The 19,693-nt window shown below is 37.5% G+C and overlaps 1 protein-coding gene across 3 annotated transcripts in view; it reads left to right on the top strand.

Annotated features, from left to right (window-relative positions):
* The window catches only part of MNAT1 (MNAT1 component of CDK activating kinase), a 220,279-nt gene that overhangs the window by 164,397 nt on the left and 36,189 nt on the right, over positions 1 to 19,693 (top strand). The gene's annotated exons all lie outside the window — the stretch shown is intronic.

Genomic DNA, 19,693 nt, shown 5'->3' with positions numbered 1-19,693 from the left:
CAAGTTTAGAAAATTGGAGGTTTTTTCCCCTCCCCTTAGAGATATGGTTAAGTAATTATTACTATGGTTCAAGGAAATATCACAGGTGGAGTGTGCAAGTATTTCAGCTATTTACTTTCATTCGTTAAATGTCAGATAAACTTTAGTTTACCCTTTAGATCATTACTTTTAAGGGTTTAACTATTATATGTATATATAACACCCATATTTAATGTCACTTACTTAAAAATCTTAGTCTGCACTATTGACATTAATTCCCAAGGCAGTTAAGCATACTATACAGCTGTTGTTTAACTATTTCCTATCCTGTGCTCTAGCATTTATCATTTTTAAAGCCATGTGTCTGAATAGCTAAATATTAGTGACTTTGTACCATAATTTCATAACTGTTATAATATATTTTCAGAAAATGATAAATATAATAGTGATCTTAAATCTTTGAAGACATATAAATCACTTTGTAAATGCTAATAAAATGCAGCATAGTATAGAAGTTGTGAGAAGGGTTTTTGGAGTTATATTGCCTGGGTTTATATCTGTGTCCTTGCTTGGTTTATAACCCTAGGCAAGCTACTTAATCATTGAGTGTCTTTGTTTCCTCCCTTATAAAATAGAGATAATAAGATAGGTAGCTCCTATCTTATGCTTGAGTACAAAATGAGATAATATATGTTAGGCCCTAGAATACTGACTGGTAGAAGATGAATGTACAATATGGAAAGTCTAGTTCCTTAGAATCTATTTGTAGTATACTGTTTTTAGGTCTATTGAGTTTTCCTAGCTTTTCTTTCTTTCCTTTTTATCCTCCCCCCAATTTGAGCAATTATGGGTATCAACTCAATGATAAATGGTTGTACTGCCATTCTTCCTTATAGTTTTGGCATTTAGTTAATGTAAGCGTTTGTTTTCTAATTGTTGAAATAAAGATTTAGTTTATCTTTGAGGAAAACTACTATGGTTTTCTAATGTTTTGAAACAAAGTAGCAGGTAAGAAGTTTTGTCCCAATGATTTCATCTTTTTTCTCTTAAAACCTTGGGAAAATCACAGGTAAGAATTTAAGGAAGAAGAAAAGGGGAGGGGGGCATGATTGACTAATTCCCCACTTACTTATTTAATGACAGTTTTGGTTCTCAAAGGAGAAAATGATATCCTCTTCCTTTGCTATTTAAATAAAGAGCATAATCGCATCTAAAACATGGATCTCAACTATTCAATAGCTATTAACAGCCTGAAGCCCTCTCCATCAGTTTGTTGCTTTCCCTTGCTTATCTCCTCCCTCTAGTTCTGTGCTCTGGTATTCATTTAAGAGGCTCTATCCCACCCAGTGGCACCTTGGATATGGAACTTACATTTTCTTGAAGATTTAAGGGCTACAAAAGGAGGGATTATATTCCATCTACCTGTAACTGTAATCTTGTGTCACTCTGTTGTGTTCAACTTCTTCTTTCTTCCCTTTTCTTTCCTTTTTATGTAACAGAAAGAAATTTCTTCCATTACCTCATGGAGGACAATTTCTCCCACATTTACAAGCTCTTAGCAGGGGTCAGGGATTTCACCTTCTTCCCTAGTTTATCAAGGGTTTTCTTCCAAACAATTAAAGAGTACAAATAAATACAGATGGTGCTTTCCCCAAAAGGAATTCTGGTTAAAGTAGAATTTTCTCTACTTTAGTATATTTGTATTTGTTTATTAGTTGTTTTTTTTTTTCTTTTTTGTATGTTAGATGGTGAGAAAATTAAGACACAGATTTAAGGGAGGCAGTAAAGTTGCCATACTTAGTAGGTTCTAAACCTTACTTTATCACATATTAGTTGTATAACATTTCACAAATGGCTTAACCTCTCTAAGTCTTAGTTTCCTCACATTTAAAATGAAAAATACAATACCTATTTTGTAAGGCAGTTGTGTGGAACAAATGAGATAAAGTGTTAAGGGGCTTAAAACAATACTGGGCACATAATAAGGCCTTAGTAAATGGTGATTTCTCTTACTCTATCACCACCTCCAAGTGCTGCTGCCACACCCAATGCAATTAGACAGTCATCTTGTATAAGGGAAAAGTGTCTGGTAAATGCTTTAATCATCTACTCATTGATACCAGCAAAAAATATATGTGCCAATCTTAGATTATGATATAATGAGAATGTATAGTACTCATTTGGAAAAACCAAGTTGTATACTCTTTCTGGCTTGTCACTTGGATGTTTATTAAAGTCTTACAGTTCATCATGTATATTGCAGAAAATTTAATTGAGTATTAAAGGAACCTCAGAAATCATGCAGGTAAAATGTTGGTTTTCTTTTTCCTTCCTTCTTTCTTCTTCTTCTTCTTCCTTTTTAATCTAGTAACAATTATTTTCCTGAAAAGGAAGGATTATTTGTGTTATGTAGATAGTGGCCACTTTCTAGGCAGTTACTTTTAAAAAACATTGTAATTGATATGGCAATAATTTATGTAAAGTACAAGAATGTACATATAAATTTTGCATTGATGAAAAGTTGGCATTCCAGTTCTTATTGATATTCACTTTCCATTAGTTGAAGGAGATGGAAGTATTCTATATTAACTTTCAGATGCATTGCCGTTATCCCTTTTAATCATGAAGTAGTATCTTTTATTTTCCAGTATTTTTAATTCATTTAACAAATATTGTGAGTGCATTATGGGTACATGATGTGTTTGACGTGAAAAATTCTAAGATATGTTAGACATGGCTTCTGCTCTCAGAGTTTATAGACTACTCGTATAAATAAGTAACTATTAGACAAAGTAGGAAATGAGGAGAACTGTAAGAGAGTAGATACAGAGCAATGTTGGGGTTCAGAGGAGGTAATGAAGAAGGGGAATTAATTTTGAGCATATACAGTCCTAATTCCCAACATGGACTATGCACAGAAAATGTCTGCTGTTTGCCAGACACTAGATTAAGTATTTTTATTGTATTAATTCATTTTGTTACTGAAAGCTTGACCTCTCTGTGCACTGGTGCCGAATCAAATTGTGGAGACAGAGTTTTGGGTGAAGTAGAAAAGAACAGCTTTACTGCATTGCCAGGCAAAGGGAGACACACTGGGCTTCTGCCTTGAAAAACTGTCTCTCAACCCCAGAGGATTTGATGAAGGGTTTTATAATTGGTTCAAGGGTGGGGTCTCTTACAAGATTAGGGTGTGAACAGGGCTTGGACTCCCTTAATCTTGTCTCAGGTGGTTAGTCTCCTAATCTTGATGAGCTTCTTTGGTCCCTTTAATCTTACCTCAGGTGGTTTCTTGGCTGCTTCTCCCTTGATGAGCAACTGTTCGAATCCATCCTTTGGAACTCAGGGAAGGTCATGGAGGCTGCAGTCTTGCCTACAAGAAACAGGGGACAAAAGGGCCTCCTTGCTCAGGCACCCCACAGGGCCCCACTCGGTTTCAATTTCACAACAACCCAATGATGTATAGGTAAATTATCACCATTTTATAGATGAGACAGGGCTTAAAGAGGCTAAATAACTTTCCAAATGATATTTGAAAATAGTACTTAAACCTAGAACTGTCTGAATCCAAACTGTATATTCTTTCTACTCTCTAAAAGAGATCCAGGTAAGCTTAGAAGTTTTTCAGGAACTGCAGCTGGGGATAGGTAGGATTTTGTCTTGTAAAAGTGAAGAACAACTTTCCTATTATGGAACATGAGCAGACGAGGAATTAGGGCAAAGCAGTAGAGCATATATGGCTAATAGTATTGAAGCTTGGGTGCAGAATCAGTTGTAGAAAAGGGAATAGTGGAAATGGCATTATTTTGTTCTTTTTAATGGCTGAGTAATATTCTATTGTATATATGGTATGTACCACATCTTCTTTATCCATTCCTCTGTTGATGGACATTTAGGTTGCTTCCATGTCTTGGCTATTTTAAGTAGTGCTGCAGTGAACATACTGAGTGAAGTAAGTCAGACACTGAAAGAAAAATATTATCATACGATATTGCTTATATGTGGAATCTAAAAGGTACAAATGAACTTATTTACAAAACAGAAGTAGAGGCACAGATGTAGAAAACAAACCTATGGTTATCAGGGGATAAGGGAGGGAGGCATAAATATACATACTACTATATATAAAATAGATAACTAATAAGAACCTACTGTGTAGCACAGGGAACTCTACTCAGTACTCTGTAATGGCCTATATGGGAAAAAGAATCTAAAGAAAAAAAAGAGTGGAGATATATATATATATATGTATAACTGATTCACTTTGCTGTACATCTGAAACTAACACAACATTGTAAATCAACTCTACTTCAATTTAAAAAGAAGGAATAGTGGAAGGTAAGGTAGAAAAAGGTTGGAATTAGATTGTATCAGGTTGAAGAATTTGAACTTTCTTCAGTTGTCATTGGAATATTCACACTCTTATGAATTCCTTTCATTTTTGATTAGCACTGTTTTATAATTTGGAGGTAAGACATCTTTGTATTTATTTCATACTGCTTAGTAGAACATTTAGCAAGTACAGTGAAGGAATGAATCATAGAATTGTATAGAAAAAAATGATGTTAGATATCATCTCCAGCAACATCCTTATTTTTAGAGACAAAGAAATGGAGGCCCCAAAGGATTATGATATATTGAAGTCATATAATGTAATGAATTAGACTCGTATCTAAAGGTAGGAACAAAAAGATATGAAGAATAATTTAAAATTCTTTGATAAGGATAAAAAAGAATTTTAAAAACAAGTTTGAAAGGTCAAGAAAATGGTATTATTTCCACAAAAAAAGTTAATTAAATTAAAATGGGCATGCTGTAATCTGCTTTACTTGCTAATCTGGAAAGTTAATTTACATACAGTTTGATAGCCATTTTCATTTTTTGATTAGTTTCAGGAAGGAATCTAGGAAGAATATGTAAATTTGTTTAATTCAGTCATATTATCACCACCTCTTTTTTTTTTTTAAATATTTATTTATTTGGCTGTGCCCAGTCTTAGTTGCTGCACGCGGGATCTTTTCGTTGTGGCATGTGGGGTCTTTAGTTGCAGCATGTGGGATCTAGTTCCCTGACCAGGGATTGAACCCGGGCCCCCTTGGGAGCGCAGAGTCTTAACTGCTAGACCACCAGGGAAGTAAGTCCCCATCACCACCTCTTTGATAATTCACAACTTCCTTCTCTGTACATGTGCTGTAGCATGGAGGAGAAGCAGCAGAACATAAAACAAACAACCAAAAAAAAAATGCTATTTTTATGTTGTTTGCAACTCTGTTTATTTTGATTACTATTTAAATTTATGTTTGTTGTTTTTTTTAAAATCCAACAGATGAAGTAGGTGGTCAGAAATAGATATCAAAATAGCAAAGGATGAAAAGAGAAAATGTCAAATGATGAAGAAATGCCAGGGATAAGAGTACAAAGCAGCATAGGAGGAGAAATGAGAAAGCAATATATTCTATATTCATAGATTTTTGGCCCTTACAGCTGGTGCTTTTTTCAAACTGTGTAGGATGCAGTATTAGATTTCAAAGTCACTTTAAAGGAGGAAGTCTACCATCAAGCCTTCTTAGTTATTTATCTGAATTTATTGACTAGGTAGACTTACCATGAGATATCTAAAAGGATGCCCATTAAATTCAGTTCTTCTCTATTCTTTCTTATGAGGCTTTTCAACGTTATAAAATCTTAAAAAGGTTAAAATTAAAATAGATTGTCTGAGAAGCTCAATTTTTCAAAAATTTTTGACTGTAAGCTTCAGGCTTGTAATTTATTGTTTCTATTGAAAAATTTAAACTGTGTATTAAGAACATAATATAACCTTCTGCCACCTAGTGTTAATATTTGAATTACTTCTTTAAAAGTTTCCAGGAAGTGCCTTTGTTAAGTACTGATAATTTTATAGCATTCTACTTAGCTTCATTTATATAGAAACTTTGTTTTATCTCTAGTTTTTTATAATATGTAGTTCTTGTTGTGATTATTTTATGTGATGTTTAGATAATAAACAATAGTGAATTTAACAAATTAGAAATTTCTTCAGTTGTACAGCTGCTTTATGTCTCATCTGAAAATATTTTTCTAAGTTCCCTTTCCCCTATAATTTAGGAAATTTAGGAAATTGTATTGATGAATGGACAAGGTGATACAACTGACTAGGTAGGGAGTGGTTGTTCAAATCCTCTTTCCAGATGCCCCTAAAAAGTTTTTAAGCTGATAAAAACACTTTTAGGGGAACAGACTCATAAATGGAGTGGTTTCTGTAATTGAAATGATTATCATTAAGTCGTCTTTTTTTTTCTTTCTTTTTCACATCTTTATTAGAGTATAATTGCTTTACAATGTTGTGTTAGTTTCTCCTGTACAACAAAGTGAATCAGCTATATGTAGACATATATCCCCATAGCCCCTCCCTCTTGAGCCTCCCTCCCACCCTCCCTATCACATCCCTCTAGGTCTTCACAAAACATCCAACTGATCTCCCTGTGCTATGCAGCAGCTTCCCACTAGCCATCCACTTTACATTTGGCAGTGTATATACAATGCCACTCTCTAACTTCATCCTGGCTTCCCTTCCCCCACTGTGTCCTCAAGTCCATTCTCTACGTCTTCATCTTTATTCATGCCCTGTCACTAGGTTCATCAGTACTGCTTTTTAAGATTCCATATATATGTGTTAGCATACGGTATTTGTTTTTCTTTTTTTTTTTTTTGGTATTTGTTTTTCTTTTTCTGACTTACTTCACTCTGTATGACAGACTCTAGGTCCATCCATCTCACTATAAATAACTCAATTTCATTCCTTTTTATGGCTGAGTAATATTCCATTGTATATATGTGCCACATCTTCTTTATCCATTCAAACGTTGATAGACATTTAGGTTGCTTCCATGTCCTGACTATTTTAAGTAGTCCTGCAGTGAACATTGTGGAGCATGTGTCTTTTTGAATTATGGTTTTCTCAGGGTATATGCCCAGTAGTGGCATTGTTGGGTCATGTGATACTTCTATTTTTCATTTTTTAAAGAACCTCCATACTGTTCTCCATAGTGGCTGTATCAATTTACATTCCCACCAACAGTTCAAGAGGGTTCCCTTTTCTCCACACCCTCTCCAGAATTTGTTGTTTGTACATTTTTTGCTGATGGCCATTCTGACCAATGTGAGGTGATACCTCATTGTGGTTTTGATTTGTATTTCTCTAATGATTAGTGATGTTGAGGATCTTTTCATGTATTTGTTGGCTATCTGTATTTCTTCGTTGGAGAAATGTCTATATAGGTCTTCTGCCCATTTTTTTTAAAATAAAATTTATTTATTTATTTATTTATTTATATTTTTGGCTGCATTGGGTCTTCGTTGCTGTGTGCGGGCTTTCTCTAGTTGTGGCAAGTGGGATCTACTCTTTGTTGCGGTGTGCAGCTTCTCATTGTGGTGGCTTCTCTTTGTTTTGGAGCATGGGCTTTAGATGCGTGGGCTTCAGTAGTTGTGGCACTCGGGCTCCATAGCTGTGGCTTGCAGGCTCTAGAGCACAGGCTCAGTAGTTGTGGTGCACGGGCTTAGTTGCTCTGTGGCATGTGGCATCCTCCTGGACCAGGGCTCGAACCCATGTCCCCTGCATTGGCAGGCAGCTTCTTAACCACTGCACCAGCAGGGAAGTCCCTTCTGCCCATTTTTGGACTGGGTTGTTTGGTTTTTTTGTTATTGAGCTGAATGAGTTGCTTATATATTTTGGAGATTAATCTTTGTCAATTGCTTCATTTGCAAATATTTTCTCCCATTCTGAGGGTTGTCTTTCTGTCTTGTTTATGGTTTCCTTTGCTGTGCAAAAGCTTTTAAGTTTCATTAGGTCTCATTTGTTTATTATTGTTTCCATTACTCTAAGGGGTGGGTCAAAAAGGATCTTGCTGTGATTTATGTCATAGACTGTTCTGCCTAAGTTTTCCTCTAAGAGTTTTACAGTGTCTGGCCTTCCATTTAGGTCTTTAATCCATTTTGAGTTTATTTTTGTGTATGGTGTTAGGGAGGTTTTTTTTTTTTGGCTTTTAATCTTTGTTTTCCAGTTTTTGTTTTTGTTTTTTAATTGGGGTATAGTTGTTTTACAATGTTGTGTTAGTTTCTACTGTACAGCAAAGTGAAGTAGAGTTCCCTGTGCTATACAGCAGGTTCTTTTTTTAAAATTAAATTTATTTTTTATACAGCAGGTTCTTATTAGTTATCTATTTTATACATATTAGTGTATATATGTCAATTCCAATCTCCCAATTTATCCCACCTCCCACCCCCAGCTTTCCCCCGTTGGTGTCCATACACTGTTCTCAACATCTGTGTCTTTCTTTCTGCCTTGCAAACCGGTTCATCTGTACCATTTTTCTACATTCCAGATACATGCCTTAATAGATGATATTTGTTTTTCTGTTTCTGACTTACTTCACTCTGTGTGACAGTCTCTAGGTCCATCCACGTCTCTACAAATGACCCAATTTTGTTCCTTTTAGTGGCTGAATTGTATTCCACTGTATATATGTACCACATCTTCTTTATCCATTCATCTGTTGATGGACATTTAGGTTGCTTCCATGATCTGACTGTTGTAAATAGTGCTTCAATGAACATTGGGATTGCACGTGTTTTTTTTTTTTTTTTTTTTTAACATCTTTATTGGAGTATAATTGCTTTACAATGGTATGTTAGTTTCAGCTTCACAACAAAATGAATCAGTTATATATATACATATATTCCCATATCTCTTCCCGCTTGCGTCTCCCTCCCTCCCACCCTCCCTATCCCACCCCTCCAGGCGGTCACAAAGCACCGAGCTGATCTCCCTGTGCTATGCGGCTGCTTCCCACTAGCTATCTACCTTACGTTTGGTAGTGTATATATGTCCATGCCTCTTTATCGCTTTGTCGCCGTTTACCCTTCCCCCTCCCCATAGCCTCAAGTCCATTCTCTAGTAAGTCTGTGTCTTTATTCCTGTTTCAACCCTAGGTTTTTCATGACATTTTTTTTTTTAAATTCCATATATATGTGTTAGCATACGGTATTTGTCTCTCTCTTTCTGACTTACTTCACTCTGTATGACAGACTCTAGGTCTATCCACCTCATTACAAATAGCTCAATTTCATCTCTTTTTATGGCTGAGTAATATTCCATTGTATATATGTGCCACATCTTCTTTATCCATTCATCCGATGATGGACACTTAGGTTGTTTCCATCTCTGGGCTATTGTAAATAGAGCTGCAATGAACATTTTGGTACATGACTCTTTTTGAATTATGGTTTTCTCAGGGTATATGCCCAGTAGTGGGATTGCTGGGTCATATGGTAGTTCTATTTGTAGCTTTTTAAGGAACCTCCATACTGTTCTCCACAGTGGCTGTATCAATTTACATTCCCACCAACAGTGTAAGAGGGTTCCCTTTTCTCCACACCCTCTCCAGCATTTATTGTTTCTAGATTTTTTGATGATGGCCATTCTGACTGGTGTGAGATGATATCTCATTGTAGTTTTGATTTGCATTTCTCTCATGATTAGTGATGTTGAGCATTCTTTCATGTGTTTGTTGGCACTCTGTATATCTTCTTTGGAGAAATGTCTATTTAGGTCTTCTGCCCATTTTTGGATTGGGTTGTTTGTTTTTTTGTTATTAAGCTGCATGAGCTGCTTATAAATTTTGGAGATCAATCCTTTGTCAGTTGCTTCATTTGCAAATATTTTCTCCCATTCTGAGGGTTGTCTTTTGGTCTTCTTTATGGTTTCCTTTGCTGCACAAAAGCTTTTAAGTTTCATTAGGTCCCATTTGTTTACTCTTGTTTTTATTTCCATTTCTCTAGGAGGTGGGTCAAAAAGGACCTTGCTGTGATTTATGTCATAGAGTGTTCTGCCTATGTTTTCCTCTAAGAGTTTGATAGTTTCTGGCCTTACATTTAGGTCTTTAATCCATTTTGAGCTTATTTTTGTGTATGGTGTTAGGGAGTGATCTAATTTCATACTTTTACATGTAGCTGTCCAGTTTTCCCAGCACCACTTATTGAATAGGCTGTCCTTTCTCCACTGTACATTTCTGCCTCCTTTGTCAAAGATAAGGTGATCATATGTGCGTGGGTTTATCTCTGGGCTTTCTATCCTGTTCCATTGATCTATATTTCTGTTTTTGTGCCAGTACCATACCGTCTTGATAACTGTAGCTTTGTAGTATAGTCTGAAATCTGGGAGCCTGATTCCTCCAGTTCCTTCTTTCGTTCTCAAGATTGCTTTGGCTATTCGGGGTCTTTTGTGTTTCCATACAAATTGCAAAATTTTTTGTTCTAGTTCTGTGAAAAATGCCAGTGGTAGTTTGATAGGGATTGCATTGAATCTATAGATTGCTTTCAGTAGTAGAGTCATTTTCACAATGTTGATTCTTCCAATCCAAGAACATGGTATATCTCTCCATCTATTTGTATCATCTTTAATTTCTTTCATCAGTGTCTTATAATTTTCTGCATACAGGTCTTTTGTCTCCTTAGGTAGGTTTATTCCTAGATATTTTATTCTTTTTGTTGCAATGGTAAATGGGAGTGTTTTCTTGATTTCACTTTCAAATTTTTCATCATTTGTATATAGGAATGCCAGAGATTTCTGTGCATTAATTTTGTATCTTGCCACTTTACCAAATTCATTGATTAGCTCTAGTAGTTTTCTGGTAGCATCTTTAGGGTTCTCTATGTATAGTATCATGTCATCTGCAAACAGTGACAGCTTTACTTCTTCTTTTCCGATTTGGATTCCTTTTATTTCCTTTTCTTCTCTGATTGCTGTGGCTAAAACTTCCAAAACTATGTTGAATAAGAGTGGTGAGAGTGGGCAACCTTGTCTTGTTCCTGATCTTAGTGGAAATGCTTTCAGTTTTTCACCATTGAGGATGATGTTTGCTGTGGGCTTGTCATATATGGCCTTTATTATGTTGAGGAAAGTTCCCTCTATGCCTACTTTCTGCAGGGTTTTTATCATAAATGGGTGTTGAATTTTGTCAAAAGCTTTTCCTGCATCTATTGAGATGATCATATGGTTTTTCTCCTTCAGTTTGTTAATGTAGTGTATCACACTGATTGATTTGCGTATATTGAAGAATCCTTGCATCCCTGGGATAAATCCCACTTGATTGTGGTGTATGATCCTTTTAATGTGCTGTTGGATTCTGTTTGCTAGTATTTTGTTGAGGATTTTTGCATCTATGTTCATCAGTGATATTGGCCTGTAGTTTTCTTTCTTTGTGACATCCTTGTCTGGTTTTGGTATCAAGGTGATGGTGGCCTCGTAGAAGGAGTTTGGGAGTGTTCCTCCCTCTGCTATATTTTGGAAGAGTTTGAGAAGGATAGGTGTTAGCTCTTCTCTAAATGTTTGATAGAATTCGCCTGTGAAGCCATCTGGTCCTGGGCTTTTGTTTGTTGGAAGATTTTTAATCACAGTTTCAATTTCAGTGCTTGTGATTGGTCTGTTCATATTTTCTATTTCTTCCTGATTCAGTCTTGGCAGGTTGTGCATTTCTAAGAATTTGTCCATTTCTTCCAGATTGTCCATTTTATTGGCATAGAGTTGCTTGTAGTAATCTCTCATGATCTCTTTTATTTCTGCAGTGTCAGTTGTTACCTCTCCTTTTTCATTTCTAATTCTATTGATTTGAGTCTTCTCCCTTTTTTTCTTGATGAGTCTGGCTAGTGGTTTATCTATTTTGTTTATCTTCTCAAAGAACCAGCTTTTAGTTTTATTGATCTTTGCTATTGTTTCCTTCATTTCTTTTTCATTTATTTCTGATCTGATTTTTATTATTTCTCTCCTTCTGCTAGCTTTGGGGTTTTTTTGTTCTTCTTTCTCTAATTGCTTGAGGTGCAAGGTTAGGTTGTTTATTCGAAATGTTTCCTGCTTCCTAAGGTGGGCTTGTATTGCTGTAAACTTCCCCCTTAGAACTGCTTTTGCTGCATCCCACAGGTTTTGGGTCGTTGTGTCTCCATTGTCATTTGTTTCTAGGTATTTTTTGATTTCCTCTTTGATTTCTTCAGTGATCACTTCATTATTAAGTAGTGTATTGTTTAGCCTCCATGTGTTTGTATTTTTTACAGATCTTTTCCTGTAATTGATATCTAGTCTCATGGCATTGTGGTCAGAAAAGATACTTGATACAATTTCAATTTTCTTAAATTTACCACGGCTTGATTTGTGACCCAAGATATGATCTATCCTGGAGAATGTTCCATGAGCACTTGAGAAAAATGTGTATTCTGTTGTTTTTGGATGGAATGTCCTATAAATATCAATTAACTCCATCTCGTTTAATGTATCATTTAAAGCTTGTGTTTCCTTATTTATTTTCATTTTGGATGATCTGTCCATTGGTGAAAGTGGGGTGTTAAAGTCCCCTACTATGAATGTGTTACTGTCGATTTCCCCTTTTATGGTTGTCAGTATTTGCCTTATGTATTGAGGTGCACCTATGTTGGGTGCATAAATATTTATAATTGTTATATCTTCCTCTTGGATCGATCCCTTGATCATTATGTAGTGTCCTTCTTTGTCTCTTCTAATAGTCTTTGTTTTAAAGTCTATTTTGTCTGATACGAGAATTGCTACTCCAGCTTTCTTTTGGTTTCCATTTGCATGAAATACCTTTTTCCATCCCCTTACTTTCAGTCTGTATGTGTCTCTAGGTCTGAAGTGGGTCTCTTGTAGACAGCAAATATATGGGTCTTGTTTTTGTATCCATTCAGCCAATCTGTGTCTTTTGGTGGGAGCATTTAGTCCATTTACATTTAAGGTAATTATCGATATGTGTGTTCCTATTCCCATTTTCTTAATTGTTTTGGGTTCGTTATTGTAGGTCCTTTCCTTCTTTTGTGTTTCTTGCCTAGAAAAGTTCCTTTAGGAGTTGTTGTAGAGCTGGTTTGGTGGTGCTGAACTCTCTCAGCTTTTGCTTGTCTGTAAAGGTTTTAATTTCTCCATCAAATCTGAATGAGATCCTTGCTGGGTAGAGTAATCTTGGTTGCAGGTTTTTCTCCTTCAACACTTTCAATATGTCCTTCCACTCCCTTCTGGCTTGCAGAGTTTCTGCTGAAAGATCAGCTGTTAACCTTATGGGGATTCCCTTGTGTGTTATTTGTTGTTTTTCCCTTGCTGCTTTTAATATGTTTTCTTTGTATTTAATTTTTGACAGTTTGATTAATATGTGTCTTGGTGTATTTCTCCTTGGATTTATCCTGTATGGGACTCTCTGTGCTTCCTGGACTTGATTAACTATTTCCTTTCCCATATTAGGGAAGTTTTCAACTATAATCTCTTCAAATATTTTCTCAGTCCCTTTCTTTTTCTCTTCTTCTTCTGGAACCCCTATAATTCGAATGTTGGTGCATTTAATGTTGTCCCAGAGGTCTCTGAGACTGTCCTCAGTTCTTTTCATTCTTTTTTCTTTATTCTGCTCTGCAGTAGTTATTTCCACTATTTTATCTTCCAGGTCACTTATCCGTTCTTCTGCCTCAGTTATTCTGCTATTGATCCCATCTAGAGTACTTTTAATTTCATTTATTGTGTTGTTCATCGTTGCTTGTTTCATCTTTAGTTCTTCTAGGTCCTTGTTAACTGATTCTTGCAATTTGTCCATTCTGTTGTCCATTCTATCTCCAAGATTTCGGATCAACCTTACTATCATTATTCTGAATTCTTTTTCAGGTAGACTGCCTATTTCCTCTTCATTTGTTAGGTCTGGTGGGTTTTTATCTTGCTCCTTCATCTGCTGTGTGATTTTCTGTCTTTTCATTTTGCTTATCTTACTGTGTTTGGGGTCTCCTTTTTTGCAGGCTGAAGGTTCGTAGTTCCTGTTGTTTTTTGTGTCTGTCCCCAGTGGCTAAGGTTGGTTCAGTGGGTTGTGTAGGCTTCCTGGTGGAGGGTACTAGTGCCTGTGTTCTGGTGGATGAGGCTGGATCTTGTCTTTCTGGTGGGCAGGTCCACGTCTGGTGGTGTGTTTTGGGGTTTCTGTAGATTTATTATGATTTTGGGCAGCCTCTCTGCTAATGGGTGGGGTTGTGTTCCTGTCTTGCTAGTTGTTTGGCATAGGATGTCCAGCACTGTAGCTTGCTGGTCGTTGAGTGAAGCTGGGTGCTGGCGTTGAGATGGAGATGTCTCGGAGATTTTTGCTGTTTGATATTATGTGCAGCTGGGAGGCCTCTTGTGGACCAGTGTCCTGAAGTTGGCTCTCCCACCTCAGAGGCACAGCACTGAGTCCTGGCTGCAGCTCCACGAGCCTTTCATCCACAGGGCTCCTTAATTTGGGATGATTCGTTGTCTATTCAGGTATTCCACAGATGCAGGGTATATCAAGTTGATTGTGGAGCTTTAATCTGCTGCTTCTGAGGCTGCTGGGAGAGATTTCCCTTTCTCTTCTTTGTTCTCACAGTTCCCAGGGGCTCAGCTTTGGATTTGGCCCTGCCTGTGCGTGTAGGTCACCGGAGGGCATCTGTTCTTTGCTCAGACAGGACGGGGTTAAAGGAGCCGCTGATTCGGAGGCTCTGGCTCACCCAGGCCGGGGGGTAGGGAGGGTCACGGAGTGCGGGGCGGGCCTGCAGTGGCAGAGGCCGGTGTGACGCTGCAGCCTGAGGCGCGCCGTGCGCTCTCCCGGGGGAGCCGTCCCTGGATCCCGGGACCCTGGCAGTGGCGGGCTGCACAGGCTCCCCGGAAGGGCGTGTGGCTAGTGACCTGTGTTCGCACACAGGCCTCCTGGCGGCGGCAGCAGCGGCCTTAGCGTCCCATGTCCGTCTCCGGGCTCCGCACTCTTAGCCGCGGCTCGCGCCCGTCCCTGGAGCTCTCTCAAGCAGCGTTCTTAATCCCCTCTCCTCGTGCACCAGGAAACAAAGAGGGACGTAAAAGTCTCTTGCCTCTTCGGCAGGTCCAGACCCCTCCCCGGACTCTCTCCCGGCCAGCCGCAGCGCACCAACGCCCTGCAGGCTGTGTTCACGCCGCCAACCTCAGTCCTCTCCCGGCGCTCCGACAAAAGCCGGAGCCTCAGCTCCCAGTCCCGCTCGCCCTGGCGGGCGAGCAGACAAGCCTCTCGGCTGGTGAGTGCCGGTCGGCCCGATCCTCTGTGCTGGAATCTGTCCGCTTTGCCCTCCGCACCCCTGTTGCTGTGCTCTCCTCCGCGGCTCCCAAGCTCCCCCACTCCGCCTCTCGAAGTCTCCACCCGCGAAGGGGCTTCCTAGTGTGTGGACACTTTTCCTCCTTCACAGCTCTCTCCCGCTGGTGCAGGACCCGTCCCTATCCTTTTGTCTCTGTTTAGTTTTTTCTTTTGCCCTAACCAGGTACGTGGGGGGTTCCTTGCCTTTTGGGAGGTCTGAGGTCTTCTGCCAGCGTTCAGTAGGTGCTCCGTAGGAGTTGTTCCACGCGTAGATGTATTTCTGGTGTATCTGTGGAGAGGAAGGTGATCTCCGCGTCTTACTCTTCCGCCATCTTCCCTCCTAACTGCACGTGTTTTTTTGAATTATGGTTTTCTCTGGGTATATGCCCAGTAGTGGGATTGCAGAGTCATATGGTAATTCTATTTTTTGTTTCTTAAGGATCCTCCATAGTGTTCTCCATAGTGCTGTATCAGTTTACATTCCCACCAACAGTGCAAGAGGGTTCCCTTTCTCCACTCCCTCTCCAGAAATTGTTGTTTGTAGATTTTCTTATGATGCCCATTCTAACTGGTGTGAGGTGATACCTCATTGTAGTTCTGATTTGCATTTCTCTAATGATTAGTGATGTTGAGCAGCTTTTCATGTGCTCTTGGCCATCTGTATGTCTTCTTTGGAGAAATGTCTATTTAGGTTTTCCACCCATTTTTTTTATTGGGTTGTGTGTTTTTTTTAATATTGAGCTGCATGAGCTGCTTGTATATTTTGGAGATTAATCCTTTGACAGTTGATTCGTTTGCAATTATTTTCTCCCATTCTGAGGGTTGTCTTTTTGACTTGTTTATGGTTTCCTTTGCTGTGCAAAAGCTTTTAAGTTTCATTAGGTCCCATTTATTTTTGTTTTTATTTCCATTACTCTAGGAGGTGGGTCAAAAAAGGTCTTGCTGTGATTTATGTCGAAGAGTGTTCTTCCTGTGTTTTCCTGTAAGAGTTTTATAGTGTCCGGTCTTCCATTTAGGTCTTTAATCCATTTTGAGTTTATTTTTGTGTATGGTGTTAGGGAGTGTTCTAATTTCATTCTTTTACATGTAGCTGTCCAGTTTTCCCAGCACCACTTATTGAAGAGATTGTCTTTTCTCCATTGTATATTCTTACCTCCTTTGTTATAGATTAGTTGACCATAGGTGCATGGGTTTACCTCTGGGCTTTCTATTCTGTTCCATTGATCTCTGTTTCTCTTTTTGTGCCAGTACCATATTGTCTTGATTACTGTAGCTTTGTAGTATAGTCTTAATCAAGGGAGCTTGATTTCTCCATCCCTGTTTTTCTTTCTCAAGATTGCTTTGGCTATTTGGGGTCTTTTGTGTTTCCATACAAATTGTAAAATTTCTTGTTCTAGTTCTGTGAAAAATGCCATTGGTAATTTGATAGGGATTGCATTGAACCTGTATATTGCTTTGGGTAGTATAGTCATTTTCACAATATTGATTCTTCTAATCCAGGAGCATGGTATAGCTCTCCATCTGTTTATGTCATCTTTGATTTCTTTCATCAGTGTTTCATAATTTTCTGAGTACAGGTCTTTTGCCTCCTTAGGTAGGTTTATTCCTCGGTATTTTATTCTTTTCATTGCTATGGTAAATGGGATTGCTTCCTTAATTTCTCTTTCTGAACTTTTGTTGTTAGTGTACAGGAATGCAGCAGATTTTTGTACATTAATTTTGTATCCTGCAACCTTACCGAATTCATTGATTAGTTCTAGTAGTGTTCTGGTGACATCTTTAGGATTTTCTATGTATAGTGACATATCATCAGCAAACAGTGACAGTTTTACTTCTTCTTTTCCAATTTGTATTCCTTTTTTTTCTTTTTCTTCTCTGATTGCCGTAGTTAGAACTTCCAATACTATGTTGAATAATAGTGGCGAGAGTGGACATCCTTGTCTTTTCCTGATCTTAGAGGAAATGCTTTCAGTGTTTCATCATTGAGAATGATGTTAGCTGTGGGTTTGTTGTAGATGGCTTTTTTTATGTTGAGGTATGTTCTCTCTGTGCACACTTTCTGGAGAGGTTTTTCATAAATGGGTGTTGAATTTTATCAGAAGGTTTTTCTGTATCTATTAAGATGATCATATGGTTTTTATTCTTTAATTTGTTAATACAGTGTATCACATTGATTGTTTCACATATATTGAAGAATCCTTGCATCCCTGGGATAAATCCCACTTGATCCTGGTGTATGATCTTTTTAACGTGTTGTTGGATTCTGTTTGCTAGTATTCTGTTGAGGATTTTTGCATCTATGTTCGTCAGTGACATTGGTAGGTAATTTTCATTTTTTGTGATATCTTTGTTTGGTTTTGTTATCAGGGTGATCATGGCCTCGTAGAATGAGTTTGGGAGTGTTCCTCCCTCTGCAATTTTTTGGAAGAGTTTAAGAAGAACAGGTGTTAACTCTTCTCTAAATATTTGATAGAGTTCGCCTGTGAAGCCATCTGGTTCTGGACTTTGGTTTGTTGGAAGATTTTTAATTACAGTTTCAATTTCGTTTCCTGTGATTGGTCTGTTTATATTTTCTAAGTCTTCCTGGTTCAATATTGGAAAGTTGTACCTTTCTAAGAATTTGTCCATTTCTTCCAGGTTGTCCATTTTATTGGTATATAGTTGCTTGTAATAGTCTCTTATGATCCTTTATGTTTCTGTGGTTTCAGTTGTAATCTCCATTTTTATTTCTAATTTTATTGATTTGAATCCTCTCCCTTTTTTTCTTGATGAGTCTGCCTAAAGGTTTATCAGTTTTGTTTATCTTCTCAAAGAACCAATTTAGTTTTACTGATCTTTGCAATTGTTTCCTTCGTTTCTATTTTATTTATATCTGCTTTGATCTTTATGATTTATTTCCTTTGGGCTTTCTTTGTTCTTTTTCTAGTTGCATTAGTTGTAAGGTTAGATTGTTTATTTGAGATTTTTCTTATTTCCTGAGGTGAGCTTGAATTGTTATAAACTTCACTCTTAGAACTGCTTTTCCTGTGTCCTACAGGTTTTGTATCCTCGTGTTTTCATTGTCATTTGTTTCTAGGTATTTGTTAATTTCTCCTGTGATTTCTTCAGTGATCTCTTGGTTATTTAGCAGTGCACTTTTATCCTCCATGTATTTGTGTTTTTTAAAGTTTTTTTTCCTGTAATTGATTTCTAATCTCATAGCGTTGTGGCTGGAAAAGATGCTTGATATGATTTCAATTTTCTGAAATTTTCCAAGGCTTCATTTGTGACCCAGGATGTGATCTTCTCTGGAGAACGTTCCATGTGCACTTGAGAAGAAGGGGTATTCTTCTGCTTTCGGGTGGAATGTCCTAAAAATATCAATTAAGTCTATCTGGTCTATTGTGTCATGTGTTTGTTTATTTATCTTCTGTCTGGATGATCTGTCTATTGGTGTAAGTGGGGTGTTAAAAGTCCCCACTATTTTTGTGTTACTGTCGATTTCTCCTTTTATGGCTGTTAGCATTTGCCTTATGTATTGAGGTGCTCCTATGTTGTGTGCAGAAATATTTATAATTGTTAGGTTTTTTTCTTGGATTGATCCATTGATCATTATGTAGTGTCCTTCCTTATCTCTTGTAACAGTCTTTATAGTCCATTTTATCTGATGTGAGTATTGCTACTCCAGCTTTCTTGTGATTTCCATTTGCATGGAATATCTTTTTCCATCCCCTCCCTTTCAGTCTGTATGTGTCCCTAGGTCTGAAGTGGGTTTCTTGTATACAATGTATATAAGTGTCTTGTTTTAGTATCCATTCAGCCAGTCTGTGTCTTTTGGTTGGAGCATTTAATCCATTTACATTCAAGGTGATTATCAATATGTATGTTCCTGTTACCATTTTCTTAATTGATTTGAGTTTGTTTTTGTGGGTCTTTTTCTTCTGTTGTGTTTCCCGCTTAGAGAAGTTCCTTTAGCATTTGTTGTAGAGCTGGTTTGGTGGTGCTGAATTCTCTTAGCTTTTGCTTGTCTGTAAAGCTTTTGATTTCTCCGCTGAATCTGAATGAGATCCTTGCAGGGTAGAGTAATCTTGGTTGTAGGTGTTTCCCTTTCATCACTTCAAATATATCCTGCCACTCCCTTCTGGCCTGTAGAGTTTCTGCTGAGAAATCAGTTGATAACCTTATGAGGATTCCCTTGTATGTTATTTTTTGCTTTCCTGTTGCTGCTTTTAATATTTTTTCTTCGAATTTAATGGTCGTTAGTTTGATTAATATGTGTCTTGGTGTGTTTCTCCTAGGGTATATCTTGTATGGGAATCTCTGTGTTTCCTGGGCTTGCATGACTATTTCCTTTCCCATGTTAGTGAAGTTTTCAAGTATAATCTTTTCAAATATTTTCTCATTTGACTTCTGATTCTTATTTTGTCATTTGACTTTCCATGAATTTATGTAAATTAAATTAGAACCATGTAAATCATCACATGTGATTCTTCTAATGCATGTTGAATATGTTATTCACCTTTGAAGTTTAGCTCCTATAGATCTGTGAGCCACTGTATGAATTGCTACTGGAAAAAATAACTGTGAATTAACTG

Source organism: Grampus griseus, assembly GCF_964374135.1.
Source record: "Grampus griseus genome assembly, chromosome: 2".
NCBI lineage: Eukaryota > Metazoa > Chordata > Mammalia > Artiodactyla > Delphinidae > Grampus > Grampus griseus.
The sequence above is the reverse complement of the archived record's forward strand: the minus strand, read 5'-3'. Positions and strand labels throughout refer to the sequence as shown.